This window comes from Alligator sinensis, unplaced genomic scaffold (assembly GCF_000455745.1).
Source record: "Alligator sinensis unplaced genomic scaffold, ASM45574v1 scaffold876_1, whole genome shotgun sequence".
Lineage (NCBI taxonomy): Eukaryota > Metazoa > Chordata > Crocodylia > Alligatoridae > Alligator > Alligator sinensis.
In genome coordinates this window covers 1,405,523-1,422,826 of record NW_005841938.1, presented here as the reverse complement: position 1 = coordinate 1,422,826, position 17,304 = coordinate 1,405,523, and the positions used below count along the sequence as shown (strand labels likewise).

At 42.3% G+C, this 17,304-nt stretch overlaps 1 long non-coding RNA gene across 1 annotated transcript in view; it reads right to left on the bottom strand.

The window, feature by feature from the left end:
* LOC112549601 overlaps positions 1-17,304 on the bottom strand; it is a 121,755-nt gene that overhangs the window by 91,585 nt on the left and 12,866 nt on the right. The window contains exon 2 of the long non-coding RNA XR_003093092.1: positions 1,732-1,793. This is a non-coding gene — a long non-coding RNA (uncharacterized LOC112549601). The remainder of the gene's footprint in view (positions 1-1,731; positions 1,794-17,304) is intronic.

Sequence of the window (17,304 nt, the reverse complement as noted above, 5' to 3'; positions counted from 1 at the left end):
TCCAAGAATCTGCTTCTAGTTTCCAACAGATGAGCGGACCCATGCCCTCCCCCTCTTGGAGTTAGCACTATCTATCATGGTGTTAACCCAAGCTGCCATTCTTTTAACTTGTTTGCACCGCCCTAGATGAAAAGATCACGTGAACAAATTTCTAGATTCAATCACAACGTAATTGGACATTCGCTTACATCCTATGATCAAAATGCATTGGTCCAATACATTAAGTTTGGGTTTTTTTAAACTATCAAGCTATTATCCACCATAAGGTAGTAAGCCAGTCCCAGCCAGTTAAGTTATATTTAACAGGAAGCCATGAAGTCCATATTTATTTAAAAAAAAACAAGTTCTGGATAACTTGAAAACATTTAAAGCATTTTGTAGTAGAATTTAGACTAGAAGGAGGTGGGGAGGGCAGGGAATATCAAACCTCTTGACATATGGATAATACCCGAGTTAGTTGGTATTATAATCCTTCTTCTCCCCCATAGCAACAAACAATAATCCAGGCACATTATCAAAGTATTAAGATTCAGGCACTGGCCACCACTGGAAGCAGGTCACCAAAATCAGGGAAATGGGTAATCTGATCCAACCGAACAGCTCTGCTCATCTTACAAGCCACGTGCATCTTCTCTCGGGTATTGTTGGCATCTTGTTCAATCAAGATCCCCTAGTTTTGCATTTTCTCTACGGTCATCTAGCGTAGGCAGTGCTTCTGGCTGAGTATTGCCTCAGGACTTTTGCTTTAGAGCTTCACAAGATAGCATGTATATAGTGCCTCGCTGAAGTCAAGGTCAACATCGCCTCAAGTAGAGGAAAACTGCTGTTTGGCATCGCTACGCCCACCACTTTGTACTGTATGCATATCTGGAAGCAGTGTTGTACGTTAAGAAGCGTTGTGGACACGGTTGTGTCCAACCCTCTAAGACTTTAAAACCAGCAGATCTAGCCCTTAGGCCTTCTCTAATAAATTAGATTTCATCACTTATGGAGAAATGTGCGCATGTGCACCACTATTGCACATTACTTACAAACTGTGAGTAATATTTAGTTTCTGTTAATAACACGCTATTCCTGTACTTGTTTTTAGACACGATATACAATGTGGTTCCAATTTCAATTCACTTTTGTCTAAGTTAAATGAACATGGTTCAGAAGATGCTTGTTAGGCTTCGTATAGGGCTATGCTGCCACAGTCAAAAAGATACCTTCCACTGAAATTACTCTCATAGAACATTTTCGGATACTTCACATAATAAGACATGGCAAATGTGAAACCAAATGAGACTTTTCTGCTATGGTTATAAAATCTATCGTACAAAACATCATTTTTCCATGCCACCAACCGAGTATTTTGATCCCGGCTCACAGACTCATTGTGGAGTTTAGCGCATCTCCAACATGAAATATGAATACATTGTAATTCTGACAACCACAAAACCCAGAGGCAGAAGCTTGGAAAGGTTCCCAGTAAGAGCTACAAGGGAGAGAAATAGCCAGACTTTGTAATGCTCATTAAAAGAACAAAAGTAATTCAAAAGTTTGAAATTTCACCAACAGGTTTCAACAGAAAGGCAGCCTTAAGATTTCCTATATAGGAACTGAAAGGCAAAGGTTCGGAAATATAAAAAGAAAAAGCTCTTGTTCGGAAGGGGTCATATTACAGTTAAATGCAATTTGCCCCTTAGTAGTCCCTTCTGGATTTGCAGGAATATCAGTTATTGAACTCACCAAAGACTGATGTCCTCACTTATGCTGCTTTGGCGTTTCTGAAGAGGTCCTCCTTCCTTTGCCTGTAAAGTATATTAAAAGAGTGTTACAAAGATGCCCAATAAGTGCCCAGGGTGCCATGCAAAAATCAGTAATCAATCTAACAATTCAATAGACCGACAGGATAGATAAAGAGGTATCTGCTTCCACATCCTGTGAGAATAGACTGAGAGGCAGCAGTATTTAACCTCTATTTTACTCCAAGCACTATTTTCTAAGTGAAGGTTACTTGGCTTTGAAACATTTTTCCCTTTAGTCTGCCTGAACCCCTGCTTGGTGACCTTCAGGCATACTGAGACAGGCCCTCATTTCCTTCACAGTGTCTTCTTCTTACCCTCACATATCCCTTCTTTTGCTTTCCCTGGAAAGAACCAGGAAAACAAACATCTCTCAGCATATCTGAAGGCCAGCAAGCAAGGATTCTAGTAGATCAAGGGAAGAAAATGTTTCAAAACCATGTAACCCTCACTTTAACATCTGAAAAAGTAAGATGGTCATGCAGAAAGCTCATGCTTCTCTGAGCTAGTTTATAAGGTGCCACTCTGCCTTGCTTTCTTCAGAACATCCCGTCAGGGAACGTTCCCCAGGTATACCAGGACGGGGAACCCAATATATTCTTCAATAAGAAGACAATGCCACTGAAGTGCGACTTAAAAGCAAAACTAGAGGAAACCTTGAGGCTTTAACCTTTTAAGAGATGCGGGTTCTGCCTAAACCTGAATTTGTCCAGTGTTGCTAACTAAGTCTTCAAACCATCAAGGCAACTCGCTGACCATTACAGGTAGACTTGTCAAAGATGCTCAGTATTGCTCTCAGCTTCATTGTACCATTGGCTGCAATGTGAAGAGAGTTCCAGCAATAATGAGGGCTTTTGAAAAATTGCACCTATTATAGGGCTCATGTACATGCCACAATTTTTGCCCTTTCTTGCACTGCAACTGCATGTCTGTTTACATGAGCAAGGTTTCCCGATGCTTTAAACTATTTCTTGTGCATTAAACTAAAACTCCTTAGACATAGTTTAGTTTGGCTCACCAAGAATTAAAGCATTGCATCCATGGATTCATTGTGTACAAACATAAAGGCACTCAAAGACATGTAATGAGCCTTTTTGTCCACCATATGGTGCTGCGACTTTTTGTAGTTCACCCCTTTGAACTCTTTTGCTTTCGAATTACTTCTACTTTTTTTTTTCCTTGTGTGGTTGTTTCTTTCTTTTTTCCCCTTGTTTGCCAGCTCCCTGCTTCCACAGCTGCATGGCAGGGCATGGGCATGGGGTGGGGCCCAGGTCAGGGGGGCAGTGCTGGACCATCTCACTCTCCTGTGGCACCAGCCAGGGGCCCAGCTTAATTCATTTGAAAACCTAGTGTGTGTGTAAACACAGATGCGACGCTCCAAAGCTTAATTCATTTGAACACCTAGTGTGTGTAAACACAGATGCAATGCTCTAAAATAAAAAAAGTTTTAATTTTTTAAACCTATTTAATTTAAAGAGGATTCAAACCCGTGGTGTGTACAGACACCCATAGTCCACAAATTAGCTTTTGAAAATCCCAACATAAGTCAAAACTTGAGCAAAGTCTGCTGAGATCCAAGGTACATTTTTTCAAAAGCAACTGACTTAGGAGACCAAGTCAATGGGACTTAAACATTTTTGGAAAATTTTACCTACAGGGTTCAGAACTGCTTTCTGTATACAAACTTCAGTTAGGGACTAGACGAATGACACACTCACACTATTGTAAACAATGAGGAAAAACAATACAAACACTCAACCAGGGTAATCCCATACAGAAGCAAACCTGAAAGAATTAAGGGAAAGCCCCACAAATCTAGGTGACACCGGTTTGGGGTACAGTCTGTGCACGTCCATACTGGAGTGTCTCTTTGGTAAACAAGAAGCTACTGCATGCTTACTTGTCACCTAGAAATGACCACCACTTTGTGCAACTATCTCAGGTAGCTAAACATTTGTCCATTCTTCCTCAGGTATAATTTATCAATATACAACTAGTGTATGTATACCATCTGTCTATGCCTTTACTCCTACATTAATATGACTAGGACTGACAAAAAACTGCTCTCTCCAATGAATGGTCTGAACGTATAGAATTGAAAATGTTACTCAAAAAGCTGAAAGGAAACATACAAGTCATATATATGACATAGAAGTTAGTATTTTAAGAGTTACATTGAGAAAATACAACAGCTTATTTTAATAAAAGACTTGAAGCAATGCTTTAGAGAGACGGGTTTTCTTGTGCAAGTGGTAATTTTGCAAAAAAATAGGTCATTGAGGCAACACATTGATCATTCTGCCTTAAGCACAAGCAAAACAAAACAATTTACTACATTTAACTGTTCGGTGCTTTAGCATAAAACTTAAAACAATGGACAGAACTATGCAAAGCGCTAAAGCTACTGTGCACAGATTGTGACCCTGAGGACGCTTGCAGACATCAATAATTTTACTGAAACAGTCGCACCGAACTCACTGGATCCACTATATGCCATATACATGCATTTGCAGCATCAGACCCTGTATGTGTAAGCAGCACTAAACATAAGATGCAAAGTAGGTCAACCAGTCTTCTAGCACTACTAAATAAAATTCTAGGATGAAAAGTGAAATCTGCCACAACAAATTCAAAAGGGTCATTTCAGAACTGAACCTATCAAGTAGAAAGCCTTTTCCATGAATCACAAATCTATATCTTGAACTCCACCTTAAAATATAGTCCAGTAAATACATAATTCTCTAAGATCGTCCTATCTGTTCTAGCAGTGAATCAAGCATAAAAACAGAGGAAATGGGTTCCAGGCACAAGATATTCAGTATCTGAATTGTAAAATTCTAGCTTACAAAACAGTCACTCAAAGTTATATTTCCATTTCAAGTGGAAAGAAACAAGTAGTACCATTTGGTATGTTTATTTTTTAGGGGAAATCATCATGTATCTATCTCAAGTTGTATTGGGAAAGATTCATCTCCTCCTCTAGAGCAGTCATCCCATCCTCCAATGAGACAGTCAAAAGACTTCCTGCCAGCTCTCTAACCAATAAGGGCTCTGTCAAGTAGTGATCAGCTCCCCTTAAGTCTGTCCCATAACCAAATCAAATGACCCCTTTAAAGCCAAAGACTACATCCCTTTCCCTTCACATCTCATCCTCTGTACCCTTCTGTTCCAAGCAGCTGGAAGTACACTAGACATGACTCTAGATCAGGGGTCAGCAACCCCCGGCACACATGCTGAGCATGGCACATAAGGCTATTTTGCTCAGCACACCACCGCCAGCCCGGGCTCCAAGCAGCTGCTGCCAGCCACGGAGCTCAGGCTGCTCCCAGCAGGTGGCTGGGAGGCTGCAAGCCCTGCTGCAAGCAGACTGGGCTCCGTGGGCCTGCTGCAGCCAGGAAGCTGCAAACAGCTGCTCCGGGCTCTGTCATGTTAGCACTTGGGCACCTTCCAAGGTAGACGTTGTGGGGGGTTTTTGGCACTCTGGCCAAAAAACGTTGCCTACCCCTACTCTAGATCCTTCACTACCACTCCAAGATGGTAGACGATATTAAACCTTGAGATTCTTGCCTCCTCTCCATGTTTTGTATTTTTCCTTCTTGAAAAGGCAGAAGCTTGCAGCCTCAGAAAACTCCTCTGGTGTGTCTTATCTCCTTCAAACAGTATAACTATTTTAGAGTGCAAACAAGCATTTGTGGGACCTGGCTCAGCTTTAAGTGGCTTTGTTTAAGCCACTTAAACTAGACTTGGGATCGCTGTGTACAAGCATTTGCTGCTTGCTATGAGGCAGCATGGGCAGATGGACCTAAGTAAGCTGGGGAGCAGGGAGGGGATGGCAGGTCTGGGAGTGGACTGGTGGGTCTGCAGGGGGTGCTTCCCAGTCTAAGTAGGGGGTAAAAATAACCCAGTCTGGGTTCGGGGGTGAGGGGAGGTAAAAACAGCATAGCCCCAGGGCTGTGAAGAATGGCTAGGCTTTCCCTGTCCCAGGGCTGTGCTGTGAAAGCATGCAGGTATTCTCTAGGCTGGGTTAACCCCACCCCAAGCCAATCTAAAGTTAATTCTTGTCTGACAAGAACTAACTTTGCCCTAAAAATGGCATGCCTGATCTCATCTAAGTCCTGTAAATGCTTTCACACCTGGGTGTGTAGATCACAAAGTAAATGTAATGTTTGTATGTACCCTTAGTCTGCAGAGACTTGTCCTTTTAGATCATTGTTAACGCATGAACACAGTAGCATTGCATCAGGAATGAATTTGGCTACTTTTGAAAATCAAGGTCTGTTATAAAACTTTATTTAAAAGCATTTTGGAGCATGAAAGAAGGGACAGAACAGAAAAGCTTCTCTAGGAAAGTTTCCACATCCTACAGGAAAAGCAATTAGTGGCAGATTAGAATCTTAAAAGCCATTTGCTATTTTGTACCGTTCTGTTTGTGATTAGAAGAAATATTCTAGATGAATCACAATATACTAAAAAGTTGAAAATAAACTAGGATAATGGACCATCATGTTAGGTGCTGCACTAACTTCTGGAAAAACACGGTCCCTTGCCCCCAGGAGCTTATGGGTCAGATTTGATTTTTCTCTGCACTACAGAAAAAAAGCTTATCACCGCTATTAAGTCTTTTAGATATTCACTCCTGTGCATTGACTAAATTAAGGGGAAAAAAAGAAGAAAGGGCATCTTTGAACAGACACAACAAGATGGTCTTGTCTAAGAAATGAAGTTAAGTTTAATTTTAGTTTTTGTGTGGCCCTGGATAACAGGAAAGCAAACTAATTCCACTAATAATATTCATACTCTTGGAAAAGATACCCAGCAATTATATCCCAATCATTTAACAAAATATAGCAACACAGGGCTTGGGGAAAAAAGCAAAACAAAACAAAACATTATGATAGACCCATGCCGTGGTGAAGCAGCAGTGCAATTACAAGAGTACGCTGTGTCGAGTGGATTCCCCCTATATGAAATATGAACACGTTAGCCATTCAAGCAATAAGCATTTTTTAAACAAGATTTGTCATTTCTGAGTCTGTTAAACAATGTCAGGAATCTTGATACCACTGAAGTCAGCAGGAGTTTTGCCATTATCTTGAATGGTGCCAGGATTGTATCCAATGAGTCTATACTGTCTACATCTCACTGGAGATGTGCACAGGAAGACTCAGAGTAAAAGCACATCTCAATGGAAGTGCAGTTCTACTGGATGATGAAAAAGAAGATTAAAGCTATACATTTCAGACACCGGCCTCTTGGGATATGTTATTTTTCTACTCCAGTGGACACTGCAGCAATTCAGCCTGTAACTTCAGCAGGGTTCTGGTCAAAGCTGGTTCAGAAACATATACAAGGTTAAAACGCGTCCCAGCAAACATATTGAGAGACCTTCTGTGCCTTAGGATGGAGAAGAGAATTCAGAGGCTACAGTCTATACTGGGATGTTCAGACTTCAACCAGTTCACATCAGAACTGGATAATGGTTCACTCCACCCTCACACTTCTTCATCATCTTTCCATTTCTTATCACCTTTCTCTAACTATTGTGCTGGATATGGAATGATTAGACAACAAGCAATATGCATTTCATGGCACCAGCTCCAGATTCCTAGTCGGTGATCAAAACTGAGAGCCCAACGGATGGGTTACTAAGGTCCTGCTGAGCATTGGGCTTCCTCTAAAGATGGGAACAAATGACAGAGCAGAGAAATGAACTATCTGTTGCTCCATTCAAAAAAAGACAAGACTGAACGAGGGCAGCAGACTGAGCAAGTGATAGGACATCCCTGATCCTGCTTTCCCTCATCTATAGGAGATGAGGATAGTGAGCCCTACCTTTATAAAGTGCTTTGAGACCTACAAATAAGAGGTAAAATGCACTGACTTGCACAGAAACCCAAGTAGTTTTTTTAGAACAAGATTTTGAATGATATGCAGGTACCCAATTCATTTTTAAATCAATGGGAGTTACAGCGCTTCTACAACTAGCCCTAAAAACATGATTGTTTGCTATGAACCTACTTTCAATAAGGAGTTTTCATTTTAGCAATTACTTTGCCTGTTTGAGCACATCTATAACACAGTGGCAAGAAAGAGCAAGCCATGACACCTGAAAAACCAGTAAGCATGACTGCAAAATTATTTCTAAAAGAACAAGGACATTTCAGGGCCAGACATGGCACCTGAAACTACAGAAATGACTCTAAAGAGACTAGCTAAAATTTAGGCTGATATTTCCCTTACCATCATTTCACCAGTAAATGTGCTCATATTAGTCCAAACTCTTCCCTGAAGTAACTCTATCCTTTCAGTGGAGTTCAGTGTTGAATTTAACCCACTATGTTTTAAAGTCAATGGGTGCTAGTGATGAGCTTTGTCCATCACAAAATATGGATGGGATTGACTACAAAACTTTTCAGAGAGAGAGATGCAATTATTCATCTTTTGCTTAGCCCAGCAGCAATTTAACAGGGATGCTAGCATTTTCATATCAGGTACGAAACAAGCAACAAAAGAATTTTTTTTCTTTTAATAAAAATCATCAAAAGGTACCGATTAAGGTGCGCTCAGAAATAGTGCACCCATGCCTAATGTAGAGAGAATAAGTTGTTGCATATATTTTCTACAGGGGTTAACAATTTAGGATATAAAACCATTAAAGCGGATAATATGATGCGTCAGACAAAATGAGAAAGAGCAAATAGTGCAATCATAAATGCCACTGCAAATGAGGAAGAAAGGAGAAAAGAAAAGAAATAGAAGAAAAAAATTAACTGCCTCTATTATCAGGGTCAATTTACAGTTCAAACCTTTTGTTACACATTGTCTGGGAGATTAATATTTAGTAGCACCTTATCGTATACACTATATTTGACAATGCTTCACACATCATTTGCCATTAAATTGTCATCAACATGCAACAAGGTAGACAAATTTCTCATTTTGAAATTTGTTTTGTTAGCATAACACTATTTAAAAGTGGACTGAGCAGCCTTAAAAGAATTATTATTTGGTTTGGACATTTCCCATACAGACTGCCAGGTTTTCTCAATTTAAATTATAGTTTCTATGGAGGAAGTAGGCAAGGAGTACATACCCTATGCCGGTGCGGTCACCTAGCACAGCGGGCCCTGATCATTATTGGTAAAGCTGGGAGCTGTATTGCAACACAAGTAAGTTTGATGCACGGTAAGAGCCTTGATAAGATGGGTCCAGTGCGATCACCACCATCTTATTCTCTACAGCAGTGGTTCTCAGGAGGGGTGTGCAAAGTGGGCCCTACTCGATTCGGATTTGGCCCAAATCAGGGACAGCGATTCAATTCGTTGATTCGGATCACTGCCCCCGATTTGATTCAGCTAAATCCAAATCTGAAGATTTGATGCCGATTTGGAGAATCAGCGATTCGGACCTAGACACAGCTTTAAATGTTTTTGATACGTACCTCAAGGTACCAGGGGCTTGTGAATGCTGCGATGCTGGGGCAGATGGAGCGTCCCACAGGAGCGTGGGGGGGCCTTCCATGTGCTTGGTGGCGAACCCAGAAGTGGACCGGAAGGGTCCACTGGTGAGCATGTAAGGCCCCTCACACCCTCCGGCTCAAGGATTGGCTGCGGGGGGACCCCAGCTACCCACCCAGACCCAGGAGGCACCAGTCGCCGAACCGGGGGGAGCACTGCTTCTGATCCACTTCCAGGTCTGCTGCCCCCTGTGCTCCTGTGGGACGCTCCATCCACCCCAGCATCGCAGCATTCATGAGCCCCTGCTACCTAGAGGCATGTAGAAAAAACATTTAAAGTTGGCTCTACATCCAAATCTCTCCGAATCAATTCAGAGGGTTCCGATTCGATTTGGAGAGATGAAAGGGTCTTCCGATTCAGTTTGGATTCAGAGATTCAGCCACCGAATCAAGTCAAGGAATTAAGCTTTGCACAGCTCTAGTACTCAACCTTTTTAAAGTCAGGAAAATACCAGTTCTTATTTTTTCTGTAATCAAGAAAGCAGGGAAAGCTAATAGAGCTATCCCTCTGTTGCAAAGAACTCAGGAAGACCATGACAGGTCAGAATGGTCTTAACAGCATGGATTCCTATTTGAGACTTCTGGGTTTATCTTGTGAATCATGTTCACACACCTAACAGACATACCATAGCACCCTGGCTGAGAATAATTGCTCTGTAGGGTGTGCATGCTTTCCCCAAAATGCTTTCCACAGATTACTTAAAGGCGGGGAAGGAGGTGTTATATATTATACATGAACACCAGAAATTCTTGTGTTATAGTCAGGGCACATGTGGCGCCATACGGAAACTGTATTTCTCAAACATACTGAAGGAAGCCAACAAATAAATCCTGGAGATCCTTTGCACCAGCGATGGAAAACTATATCCTCAAATCTGAGCCTGAAACAGTCCAGACCTCAGCTTCCAACACTTAATGAACTGAGCCTGAACCTCTTTAAACAATAGTATGTAACAAAAGAAAAAGGGATGAGGCTGAAAAAAAATTGCAGGCTACCTTGAGTTTGACCTTTCAAAAAACATTAGCAATTTAAGTAGATGAGATGATTGCACCGTGATTGAAAACAAATAGTCAATTATTGGGAAGTAATAAGCCCAACCTTTAGGGACAATTCATAGGGTGATATAATAATCTGTCAGGAGGCTATCGATCGAGATAGAAAAGAAAATGATACTCCACAGTACAGCAGTGTAATGCACTGGAAGAAAAATAAGCTGTGTCACAAATCAATCTCCTTGAGATAGTATAAAGCCAAGACACACAAGGGAAGCCTTCATGTTTTCTGTGTGAAGATGTCAATCAGAAGGTTGATGTCCCAAAACTCTCACTAAAAAAAAAAAAAAAAATGCAAACAATATCATATAGAAAAAGGATTGCACTAAAATGCTCTGGTCTGTCAATCACTTTAACATAAGGCAGATGAGCCTTGAAGAGGAAACTATTATCTGCTGTCTAAGACCTGCAAGCAATGAGGTCTGTAGGCTCCATTGGACTTTTAGCAGCATTAAAGTGCACCCTGGGAGGAAATGGGAGATTCACTCACCCCAGTCCAGGTACCAACACATAGGGTTTTGGGCACCTCTCGTTTTTCCCTATTCATGTCCAATGTAGTCGGCATTTGTTATGAACAGTGCTGCAGTGCCCCTGGGCCAGATCGCCAGCTGGTTTTAGCCTCTCAGTCTTCACTCAGGTTCTTGCTGTAAAACTTAACAACAGGAACCGCTCCATTCGCTGCCCTTATGGCACATTGCTTACCATGGTTTGTTCTTTGCCTTTTGTTGAGCCTACTATCTTATTAGTTGTTGGCATATTTGTGAAGACGTAGATCTTTTTCACTAGGGCATGAATGGCTTTGGAGGCTATACGGTTTCCTCATTCCAGCCATCTCTGGAAATGTCAGCGTGGGTTCATTTTCTACATTGAAAAGTCAATATTACATTTATACTTTATATTGGAGTTTGTGTTAGGTACCTTATAAATGGAGTTATCAGAAAAGCTTAGCCCCCTTCTTGCTCTGCATGGGTTAAAACAGGATAAAAGGGCCTGTTTACCTTACTTACGTCATGCAAAGCTTATAATCATCTCTGTCAGTCCAGCAACTTCCACTATCAGGGATAGTTATTGAGTTGTTGGGGTTGGGGGTACAATGGCAGCCTTGGTAAGGCATTTCATCACGGCTCCAAAGGCAAGAATTTGAGTCTTAATCTGGACCTGCAAAGGCTACCCGCCAGTAAACGGGTGCCTGGTCATTGAGGCTGGGGAGTCGAAGGTGGCTGAATTAATGATAGCCACATTACTCCCTTGTGTACTATTGGCTAAAAAAAACCAGCCTGCTTTAACCACAGTAACCAAGAGGCCATCTTCACTCTGACACTTTCTTTGGACCAAGGGTCCACGTGAGAAATCAGGAGGAGTCTGTTCTGATTCTGAAGCAGTCAGGTGAGGAGACTTCCATTTCTCATCTCATGGATCATCTTGGACAACCTGCTTAAGGCTTTGTACCCCAGACGCTATTTCCCCGTTGAAGACGAGGAAGCTCTGATGCGGAATCCTTCTTTGCAGAAGGATCTGGATAGGTTACAGGGGTGGGCAGACAGGAACAGGATGCGTTTCAATACGGACAAGTGCAGGGTGCTGCACTTGGGTAGTAGGAACCAGCAGCACACTTATACGATGGGGAACTCCCTACTTGAGAGCACGGAGGCGGAAAGGGATCTTGGTGTCATTATTGACTCCAAGATGAACATGGGCCGACAATGCGAGGTCATGGTTGGCAGGGCTAACCGGACCTTGTCGTGCATCCACAGGTGCATCTCGAGTAGAGCCAGGGAGGTGATCCTCCCCTCTATGCGACTCTGGTCAGGCCGCAGCTGGAGTATTGTGTCCAGTTCTGTGCGCCCCATTTCAGGAGGGATGTGGACAACATGGAGAGGGTCCAGAGGAGGGCCACCCGCATGATCCGGGGACAACAGGGCAGACCCTACAGTGAGAGACTGCGGGACCTGAACCTATTCAGCCTCCACAAGAGAAGGCTGAGGGGGGACCTGGTGACCGTCTATAAACTCACTAGGGGGAACCAGAAGGGTTTGGGGGAGACGCTGTTTCCCCTAGCCCCCGCTGGCATAACAAGGAGTAATGGGCACAAGTTGATGGAGAGGAGGTACAGATTGGACATCCGAAAAAACTACTTCACAGTTAGGGCGGCTAGGAGCTGGAACCAACTTTCAAGGGAGGTGGTGCTGGCCCCTACCCTGGGGGTCTTTAAGAAGAGGCTGGATACTTACCTGGCTGGACTCATTTGAGTCCCGTTTTTGTTTTTAGGGTGTGTGGTTTTTTTTTTGGTTTTTTTTTTTTTTTTGGGTTGTTCTCCCGCCCTGGCAGGGGGTCGGGCTAGAAGATCTATTAGGTCCCTTCCGACCCTGAAACTATGAAACTATGAAACTATGGAATAGAAAGCGATTCATGTTTGGGGGCAAAAGGCTATTGTGATGAGACCTGTGGAAATGCTTACAAATGGATAAGCAAGCAAAACATGAACAGGATTAACATCCTCAACATGTTCAGGGAATACCAGGCACCTAACCTTCTGAAAAAACAGGCTCTCAACTCAGTGACCGAGATTGCCAATCGATTTTGCTACTGACAGCCGCCGGTATATATTTTAAGAATTGCAAATTAGCCATTCGCCAAAATGCAGAATGGGGCCCATTTCCAAATACCTCTTTCCAATACCGTTACTGTTGAGTAGCTGTTGCCAACAGGTAAAGCGACAACATCTTCACGATGAATCATTTAGTACAATCGAAATTATGTAAAGGAACAAGTGTCAAGTGATGAATGTCTCATTTTAAAATTAAACATCTTGGCCCTGCTTCTCTGTTCATTTTCAATAAATGCCTTCAATTCCACTCAGGCATTTATGTATCAGCAGGAGACCATTACACCACGACAATGTGAAATTTCATTCATTCTCTCTCAAGTGTGTCCTCTACATCACAGTCGAGCAACATCATCGCCGGAGTGGGTAAGAACACACCCAGCAACATGTGAAGGTTTTAATTTCAGAAACACGTTAGGCTGTAAAGGAAAAGCATGTTAGTTCCCAGTTCACTACAAATATATGCGCATAACATTTGTTTCAAATTGGGATAAGCCTGGTAGTCATGCATGCAGCGCTTTAAAATATATTGGACTAGACTGAACGAATCTTCAACTGCTTTTGTGTAGCATCCGCAATTTGCATTTAAACCAGCTCCGTGTAAAACAAAGGCAGTCATCACAACTCCCGGCTTCTGGATTCTAATCCAGCCGGCCCAAGAATGACTTTAAACAAGTCACCTAATCTCCCTCTGCTTCAGTTTAACCTCCCTCAAAAGGGATATTAAAATATATGGAAAGCTTTTGAAATACTTTGATGAAAGGTGGTAAGAGTGCAGAGCATTATAAAATATAATAAAGACCCAGTCTATCACAGGTTTCAGAATATTTCATGAGGCATGAACATTATGCTGCGATTTCTTTGGAACATTTTAATCTGAAGAGGAAGTAAGCCAGAGACTATCCCAAGTCCGTGCTTCTTTGGAGGCTAGATAACCTTTTAGTCAAGTATGTGCATAACTACGAGCAATTTTAAAACTAAGAAGAGACTTGAAATGATATAAAATATGGTACAGAATAAAAAACCTAACAAGTCTTAAAATAACATTTCAGCTTTGTTTCTTCCCCCAAAGCCATAGGAGACTGGAACGGACGTCTGGAGTTATCAAACCTAGTCCCCGTGCTGTCACAGGAAGCACTATATATAACACCCGTCATCAGCATATCACAGTCTATCTTGACGCTAGCAAGGTTTCTTGTCCTTACTACTCCTATCAAAAGGTTGTTTCAGAACCTCACTCCTTTGATTCTTAATAATATTCTTCCCAGTCTAAAATTTATTCACAGCCAGTTTATACCACTCATTTCATCAACCTTGCTTAGACTGACATATTCTCATCCTCCTTCTTTAGGGACTAGAAATTTTTTCCTAAAGAGTGTCTGAACCTCCAACTTGTCTGCAAGTCATCCCCGCCTAGTGTAGTCATCCTCCATCCACTCCAGCCAGTGTTGTTTCTCCCAAAATAAAGAGGGGACCAGTGGATCCTTCCCAGCTCCACCAGAATCCTTTTTAGCTTCAGACTCAGAGTCTGGATCCTTGCTGCAAGCAGATATCATGCTCCTCCAGTGTTTAGATCAACTACGTACTCTTCTTCGTAAGAAATCTCTAGTCATCTTGAATTGCCTCTTCCTGCTGTCTGTGCTCCTCAGGTTTTCTCCCTTCTTTTCTTCATTACATCTCGCTTCCTTCCTTTTTAGATGCCAGTTCCTTGCTTATTTCTGTCATATCTCTCTTCTTGTAGGACCTCCCCTTCTTCCACAACAACCTCTCTTCTGTTTTAGCTTCTGCTCATTCTCCAATACAGCAACCCTGTTCCCTCTGCTATTTGCCATCCACTAACTTATCTTTTCTTCTTGTTGCCTACTTCCAAGGATCAAGTTGTGCGGGCCAGGTGCGACCCGGGCCCTTTTTCGTGCTCTGCATGGGCTGTGGCCAGCAGCCCGGGCACGCGGGGTCAGAGAGGGCGCGCGACAAGCTAGAATTAGGCACAGACTCGTAGCGGTAGATTTAAAGAGTGTTTACTTACACTGAAGGTGATTGCAGTGTAGGCTGGAAAACTTGCTTGAGTTGTGGTTACAGACAGAAACAACACGCACAGTCACGTGGAGTTTGCTAGGCTCCACAGAAACAGAGCTCCGGATGCCGTGGGCAAGCGCGCCACCAAAATCAAAACCTCGTAAATACGTCTTATAAAATTTGTCGCTCGAAGACGGGAAGAGGTGGGCGATGGATCAGGTCGCCAAACTCCTCTGAATCTCACACAGGGTCTCTATTACCCTGCCGTGTACCCAGAGTCCCCATGAGATGGATGTGGAGTCCTCTTCGGCTTGGGCGGAAACCGCTCAAGCCTCTTATACGGCTAACAGGCCAATCGTTAGCCGCCACGTGGGAATAATTTAGAACTAGCCAATAGCGGGGAACAAATTTGCATGCGGGTGGCGGGAACTCTTTTGCACCGTGCATTTCTCTTGCAACTTGAGCAATGCACCCTGCAAAGGAAGCCACAAATAGGCAGGAAACTCGTCCTTGCACCAGGGTTCTCCTCTGCAGTAGACAACTCTACCGTGCAACGAAGCTGTAATTTGGCAGAGATAATTCTAGTGCCGAAGCACACACAAAATCATACCTTTGGGTTATGACACAAGTCACCTCTCAACACCATGACTCTGCCCTCCAGGTCCTGTTTACCACCATTGGACTTAAAATCCCCACCTTCAGTTCATCAGAGTGTTTAATTGCATCCTTATTTTTTTTATTTTTTTCCCCTCTCTATTGTATAGATTAACTACACAACAGCTCTGATATTTGACCTTTTTAAACAGCTGATTATATTCCAGTTACCACCAGCCAACTGTTCTTCATTTAGGGCTATATATTATACACCTGAGTTAGCATGGATTCAGCTCGGTATCTACGCATGTGAAGATACAGTTACATAGGACTCACAGCACATTTCCACGTGCACCTAGCCCACTTGGAAGTCCATGCCTCTACGTCTTCGCTGCTATTGATACCCTAGCTAGCTAGATTGGAACTAGCTTAGATATATGTCTACATAGGCTGCCACCAACACTCAAACTGCAGCACAGATGCGCCAGCATGGGGGTGGGTCTCTAATTATAATGAGATGGCTATAGCAGCATGACTTCTATGTCTAGACATGCCTAGAGGTTATCATTTCTTTCTCAAGCTTATTTTGCACGGTCTCTTAACCCACTCAAGGATATAGGCATGTGGCTTAATGTTTAAGCAGGATCAATTCAGGTTTTCTGGGATTTGCATTTAACAACAACGACAAGCAGCAGCTATAGTATTTGTAGAGTACTCATGCAGTAAGGGTTATTGTTAAAAGTGAACTGGAACACAATACAAGCATAAGCAAGAATAGTAGATAATTATCTGCAAGGCTTTTTTCTATGTATACATTTTTATGTTGTGCTCCCTTTGCAGTAAGATTTTAGCCTCTAGTTATTCTCTTTGGCTGGATTAGATTTATTGGTCTCCCCCTTCTGTGCAGCTTTATCAAAGCTAATTCAGGATAGAGCCACTTCGGCCTCCCTGCCAAACCACATGGAAAGGACTTGTTTGACCAAATGGATCAAAGTATAGTGAAAACCTGCCAGAATAGTTGAAAAGACTATCCCCTACAGGGATGGTATGCTGGATGAGGCTTTGAAGGTAAGGTATCCTCTAGGAGCGAACATGAAATGGATACAATATTGGAGGTGTCTGAAGTAGGAACCTGTGACAACGTATTAACCATTAATACATAACAACACGTCAATCTATTTTACAGACAGATGGAAAATTACAGCCATTTATTTTCATTGTGAAAAACAATTCTGTTAATTGAAAGCATCAGAAGATAAGGTTTATATAAATGTTTATTTATGTGATAAATCCGTTATCTAGAAGAAAATTTAAAAACTGCTTCCATTCACAGGTTGCAAAGTACAGATGTTGACATCATTATTAGACACAATTGTCTGTACTCCAGTCTCTAGTTATTCTCCATCATGCTGTCGAATTTCCAAATTGTCAGCCCAACTCCGAATCCCAGCTTGCGAGATGGGTAATACCACTCTTAGCACTTGGTTGTAATTGCCATTTGACTTCCAGCAATATGAATCCCGCTGGTGCATAATTGAAAGCTTTGAAAAGCATGCTCTCTTGAGACGGTTCTGCCTATAGCCCAGGCACTGTCTGAGACATCCATCACTGTAGCATTATGCATAAACAAAACCTAGAGAGGATACATAAAAGTAATGTTGCGTCCTTCTTTCATGTAGCCCCCTTACAAAATTTCTCTCTCCTGGGCAGGAAGATGCTTTTGCTGAATGAAT